Source organism: Stegastes partitus, unplaced genomic scaffold, assembly GCF_000690725.1.
Source record: "Stegastes partitus isolate 25-593 unplaced genomic scaffold, Stegastes_partitus-1.0.2 Scaffold774, whole genome shotgun sequence".
Classification (NCBI taxonomy): Eukaryota; Metazoa; Chordata; class Actinopteri; family Pomacentridae; genus Stegastes; species Stegastes partitus.
This window is the reverse complement of record NW_007578505.1, coordinates 312,959-320,253: the sequence shown is the minus strand read 5'-3', so window position 1 is coordinate 320,253 and position 7,295 is coordinate 312,959.

Here is a 7,295-nt window from a genome sequence, read left to right as displayed (position 1 = left end):
GGTGATCACAGGACGGTGAGATGTTCTGGTGCACAACAAGAGGCACAAGTTAGGATGTCAGGGTTTCTCAGGTCTGGAAGTTCAGTCTGGAGAGGCTCCTTGGTCACTTAGGCCAGAGCTCCTTCTAAGGAGATGCCTTTGTCTAATCTGTAGGAAGCTGTTTAATCCATTTGCAATGAGCCAATAGTGTTTGTGTTCACTGTCATGTTACAAAGAAGCCGTCATTCCTGTACTTGTTTGGGACAAGAGAGGAGTGAGTTCTCTTCCCCATTGCAGCCATTGTTAAAGATACCAATGACCCAGTAGTGTGTTTGTTTTCTGCCATCCATCCATCATCTCTACACCTTCATCCTCACCAGGGTCATGGGGGGCTGGAGTCTATCCCAGCTGACTCAGGGTGAAGGCAGGTTCACCTGGACAGGTAACCAGTCTATCACAGGGCTACACTTAGAGACAGACAACCAAGCACACTCACATTCACACCTACGGACAATTTACAATCACCAATTAACCTCAGCATGTTTCTGGACTGTGGGAGGAAGCCGGAGAACCCGGAGAGAACCCACGCTGCACGGGGAGAACATGGAGACTCCACGCAGGAAGATCCCGGGTGTCCTCACCGGGACGTGAACCGGCGACCTTCTAGCTGTGAGGCCACGGTGCTAACCACTGAGACACCTGCAGCCCTGTTTGTGTTCTTATTTAAGGATATTTTTCCAACACTTAATCTGAATTTAAAGGTTAATGAGGGTTCCTAGTCCGTGTCATTTGATGTAAAGCATCTCTTCCTAATAAAGCAAAGTAAAGCCCTGTGAGCCTGGAGCGGTGATCAAGGCTTTGCACAAGTGCATTTATCAAAATGTCATCGTCAAAGACGGTCTGAGGGCTGAGGAGAAGCTGAAGACCAGTCTGACCGCTGTGTCAATCAGCACTCAGTCAACATTTGTCCAAACGTGTTACTTATTTTACATCTAAGTTTTATCTGAGTCCAGAACAGATGAGTGTCCCTGAACAATGCCATCAAAGCCGAGTAAAGACAGTCTGCAGGAATCTGTTTTTCTACATCTGTTGATCTGTTGATCAGCTGATGAGGCCTACAGGGCTGCTGAACCTGACGTGTGCAGGAATGAACTTGTTTTGCATGAAACTGGTAGCAAATAATTTGGCGTTTCACCTGATTGGTAACAGTGTCCAGATACCTAAAGCCAGCACAGTGACCCAGAGGCCTGAATGTCTGGCTCAGTGTCACAGGAACCCCACTGGAGGGTTTGGACGACAAGATGAAGATCAACCTGCTGCTGATGATAAAAAAAGAAGTTTTTGTGCCGCTCTTGAGTGAGATTGTTTAAAAGCATGAGGATTACAAAGCTAGCCCAGAATATGTTCACTCTGAATGCATCCAGGTCCATTCAGGAGACTGATGAGGACGTCTGTTCTCCTGAAGAGCCTCCATCCTGCTGCTGTCGTCTGTGTTGGGTTTGAATGGGACCCACTTGACTGAGAACTGTTTTAAAGGGCAGTCTTAGACAATGAGAGTCCAAATGAAAGCTACACTTACTTGTTTTTGTTTTGTTGTTGTTTTTTCTGAAAGCATCCTTTGAATCCATTAAGGACCTCCTGTGAACTTGAGTGTTTCTGTTTATGTTCTTAAGTACGAGGATTTGAGAAAAAAAAAAAAAAGCTAAGAGATAAAACAAACAGCTTCAGAAATATCTGATAAATAAACCTGAAGTCTGTTTTGGCCTCGCACACGAGCAGGAAGGCTCTGCTCAGGAAACACACCGAGTAGCTGTGATCGAATACTCCAGACAGAAGGTCTGTAAAGTGATCAAAGAAGGAAGTGAGGAACGATAGGAACCTAGAAAGTGAACTTATATTCATTAGATTTAATCAGTAATAATGATCATTATTATCTAATTTCCAGCACTGTGCAGGGTGAATGCTGGTAAAGCACGCCAACTAGAGGAGGTTTTAGTTGAAGATATGAGCTTAAGTTTGTGTTGCTGAACACTTGTTTGGGTTTCTGTGGCTCCTCTGCCGGTTCTGAATGCTGACAGGCTGTCTGACTTTGGCTGAGCCTAATGAATCAATGATTTTCCAATTCATTGCATTTTTTGCTGCATCATTGTGCATGCAGCAGGGCAGCGGCACACGGCAGGTTCCCTCATCGTCTAAACTCAGCGTTGTGTTCTAATGACTGACTGTAATCAGTGTGCAGAGGCAGAGAGGCCTGCTCAGTCCTGCTTCTTCATTCTCGTCTCCACAGTGCTTCCAGTCACCATGCTGAATGCTAACTTGGCCAACTCATGTCTGGCATCAGTTTTATGTGCATCTCCAACCCTTACCTTGGACCTCCATGGCCAGACCCCACCACGCCCCACTGGACCAGATGGTAATCCATATTGGATCCCAAACCGAGCCACTCAGGTGCTCAGAAACACATCTGGGCTTATGAATGCACATGAAGGTTGGGCTTCCTGAGTCGACGTACACTCAGACGAGATAATAGTTTACACAGAGGCGGCATCGGCAAAGCGGTTAGAATGAGACGGGTGTTTACCGGGAAGGGAGGGAACGATGCTATTAAGTTCAATTAATGGATTTTCAGTGCTCGACCCAAACATGTTACCAGAACTCCAAAAACTGAGGCAATCGATTGCCTTGAAATTTTTTTAATTGCTAAACTTGGAAGTCAAAGGTTTTCAGAATTGATGACAGTTAGATCAAAGTGTTCAACTCAAATCTATTCATTTAATGTGACTTTCCAGTTGGATCGACTCAAACATTTTGTGTTATTGTGACTCCAGTTTTGCAATAGAAACAAGTGAACAGAACTAAAATAAATAAACAAGTACACAACTACACAATTTCATGTTAACAAAACTCAGTGTTTATTAGTTGTTATCAATGGCACCTGAATAAACACGTCATCTTAAGGAAAACAGGCCTTTATTATTTCAGCTCATATTGGAGCTGCAGGTGTCTCAGTGGTTAGCACCATCGCCTCACAGCTAGAAGGTCGCTGGTTCACGTCCCAGTGGGGGCACCGGGGATCTTCCTGTGTGGAGTCTCCATGTTCTCCCCGTGCAGCGTGGGTTCTCTCCGGGTTCTCCGGCTTCCTCCCACAGTCCAGAAACATGCTGAGGTTAATTGGTGATTGTAAATTGTCCGTAGGTGTGAATGTGAGTGTGCTTGGTTGTCTGTCTCTAAGTGTAGCCCTGTGATAGACTGGTTACCTGTCACGTAGGATGCGTTTCGTTCTCCATACTGATCATAAACAACAGCTCATTCTGAATAACAAACCAGCACAAAAACAACTGTAAAAGAAAAACAGGGTTTCAGTGTTTGCCTTGGCCACAAAACAGCAAAACTAATTATTTGCTTGAATCTTACATGACCCTGAATATCATAATAGACTTTTTTTTTCTTTTTTTAACTCACTAAAGCAAGAAATAAACAAGTGGGGCAAATTACATTTTTAGTGGTTTAGTTCAGTGTGTATCAGGCTTATCTGCACAGTGTGAATACATTGTCAACGCTGTGTGCTTTTCCTGCTGCGACAAGCCAAAATATCTGCTGTGAAATTCTGTTACGCAGTTTACAGTTGCACATGCACTTTGTTCCTGATGCAACTGTTACGCGGCTACAGAGTGCCGCGCCAGAGCAGCTCCACCTGCCACCGAACTTGATCTGGAGCAGAGAAGGCATGTAAACTGTAGCTCGTGGTTTAAAGTCATCATTTCTGCATCACTGTCAGTGTGGGGGGGAAAAAAAAGAAAAAAAGGGAAAATGACAACAGATGTGTGCAGCAATCTGCTGGGGCTTTGGTGGTGGAAGAGAAATCCAATTTAAGTGTGTATGCTGGAGATGCATTTTAACACCAGGTGTAAGTGTAATCCGGCTAAATCGGAGCAGAGACTCGTGCCAGATATGAGACACATGCTGGTGCCAGTTGGAAAGGAGTCTAGAGTTGGAGAAAGAGGGGATATCGAGGGATCATATCCATCCTTTTGTTATTCTGCCGCTGATCCGTTTGCTGCTTTAGTCAGAGAACTGGCAGCCACATCCACAGGGAGGGAACAGAGCAGAGAGTGAGGGGGGGAGAAGCTCTTGAGGAAAAGGAAGAGCTCCACCTAGTGGTGTAAAAAAATCTGCAGGCAACACACACACAGTGAAGAGAGAGCGTGAGAGAACCAGAGTGACCACACACTCCAGTCATAAATTGGCCGTGGCACAAACAAGACGTGAAACACAAAGACTCCTTTTACTGCCGAAATGAATAAGTGGGTGTGTTTGTAAAAGTGCAAACTATTGCTCAGAACACACACCTACACACACACACACACACACACACACACACACACACACACACACACACACACAGCGGCTAAATAACACGACCACAACTACCTTTTTCTAGCAACACTTTCTCTTTTCCATAGCAACCACTTGCTCATATTTCCCATACAAACACATCCCTCTCTCACCTCCCTCTCACACTCAGCCACGGAGCAGGTGTCAGGTATTCACCTTGCCTGACGACAGACATGTCTCTATTAAAATGCCAGGCGGCTTTGTTCGTGGATTAATTCGTCGGCGCCGGCGGTGGGGTTTGTGTCTTTGGCAGGGAGAAGTGTTTGTTTGGTGATTTATCAGGCCGCTGTTGATGCAGCGCTGCATGGAGAAACGTATGCTGCGTGGCTGGTTGTATGGCGCGCAGCTAAAGTTTGCCAAGTCGGGTGTTACTGTATCGTCTTATAAGGGGGCTTGTTGGCAAAGCAGCGTGATGCTGTGACTCAGGTGGGAGATGTGTCGGCGTAAACACAGACACAGTGTGGAGTAGAACAGTCACGCTACTGATCTGGAAGTGGCTGACACTGAAAGATTATACATTTGGACATGTGTGATGTGCATGCCCTTTAAGGGACATTGTCTTCAGCTACAAACAAAATAACAGCTATTCACCTGTCGGGGTTTGTAGCCATGCAGGTACGTCCATGTAGCTCCTCAGTCGTCCAGGTCATCGTAGGAGCTTCAGCAGAAATCAACCGTGCTTGTCTTGAAGGTTCTTGAAGATGTTTCGCTGTCATCCAAGAGGCTCCTTCAGTTCTAACCGACTAATGAGGAATTTAGAGTCACTCCAGCTCACATGGCTAACGGCCCGTTAGTCTTCAGGAACCCACAAGAGAAGTCCAGTTGATTCCTACTGAAGCTCCTACGAGTAGTTTATATTTTAGACTTCAGACACCTTCAGATTTCTGTGCCCTCCAGGGACTATTTCCTTCAAAGTCCTAAGATACCTGAACTTAAATGAGGTCCTGGAAGTTGTCAGACCAACAGAGCGATGAGCGCTGATGGATTAAATCACCGTGATCTACAGAAAGCAGACTTGTGACTTGACAGTCAGGCAGATGATACTTGAAAGACATCAGGATGCTTCAAACTGTGAACCCGCTGGATGCAGCAATTGGTCAGGTTTTCTGTTTCCATTCTTTCCCGACAACTGTATGCGATGCCGTGTATGCCTTCAGGGAAACAAAAAGAAATGCAAGACAGTTCTAGGGAGTAATCAGGGTGGCTGTGGGTCGCAGGCAAAAGGAGGGAATGATGGCAAGATTTGAACCCAGCGTTCCACTGTGGCCAACATCCACCAGATAAAATAGAGCAAAGAAGCTGTGAAGCCACAGACGTATGAGGACAGATCAGGCGATGGATGAGTCAGCCAGCGGCCAATTCATGATTTCATCCTCTGCGTGTCTACAAAGATTTGTATGTTTTGTAGTGTGGCTCCACGCAGAGCTCCGGACGGGCATCAGCCAAAACTCTGACCGTCTGCGTGGCAAGCGAAGCAACACGTATCTACCTTCACATGTCAACCAAACAGCCTCACCAAACCGCACCTACACAAGTATAAGACTGAAAACAGTTCTATTTTGATTTAACACTTGTTAGACTAGTTTTGTTTGTTTTTTAAGGGACTGAAGCTCAGAGAGAATTAGAACTGTTGACCTCCACCCACACCTCCATCGCCTCTGCTGTTAAGTAAGAAGACGATGGATGATTGAAAAACGAATTCACAGCACAGCCCAGCTCTATTCCAAACGTTATGAAATATGGATACGTTTTTTTTTTTCTTCCATTTTTGGATCCAAACACAGCTCTGACTGTTTTTAGCATCTTTCAGCTCAATATTTTAAATGTGATTCCCCAGAGGCCAGTGTTTTGGTTCAGTCTTCGCGCTCTCATCGACCAGGTTTCGAGCCTTAGAGAGCAGCTTTTTGGTATTTCTTTTTTCTTCAGTAAACCCAACACAAGTAAACCCAACACACATATGGCTACCGTCCACTACCTGCCAGCAGCAGACAGCAGCCAGCTCAGACCTGATAGTGGAGCATTTAGCAGCTAAACAGACGTATTTCTCAGGAGCTGGTAAGGACAACCGAGCTAAAGGTGATTCATCAGGTGACTGTAAATACAACTCCATACGGCAACTGTTTTTTTAGAACTATATGGAGTACATGAGGTTGTCGTACACCAACAACGTTCACGTGCCACCAGATCATTTGCACATTTGCGGCCGTGGCTCAGGTGGCTCAGCGGGTTGTCCTCCAGCCGCGAGGTTGGAGGTTTGATCCCCTCCACAGTTAACGTGTCCTTGGGCAAAACACTGAACCCGAAGTCGCTCCCAATAGCAGCAGCAGCTTGCATGGCAGCTCTGTGGCCATCAGTGTATGAATGTGTGTGAATGAGGAAACATGGTGAAGCGCTTTGGGCACCACTGAGGTGGATATGAGACCATTTACCGTTTTGTTTTTAACATTTTCCAAAAGACAGCAGTAATAATTTAGTTTTCTTATTGGCATTATGAGCACTGTCGAAGTTTAACTATTGCAGGAAGCCACAGACAAGGCTGACGTGTCCTTGAAGTTTTTTGTTTTTTTTTCAAGGTTTTTATTTTTTTAATGTGCAGCACACCTCAGTTAGAAGCCACATGCTGTACATCCAAGGTTAGACAAGATTAACCCCCTGCACACATCGGCTTCCCTCAACGTTGTATGTCTGGTACACACACACACACACACACACACACACACAGAAATGGACGTATCAGGCTAATCTCCTGTGGGCAGCCACAGTGTGTTCACAGATAGTGGCCAGCAACCCAGCAAGGTGTTTACTGCCATATACAGAGAGATTACACTGGCTTATTGAGCCCCAACACCCACACACACATATGAACTCCAGATTGCACTGCCTCACTGCTGCACACACACACACACACACACACACACACA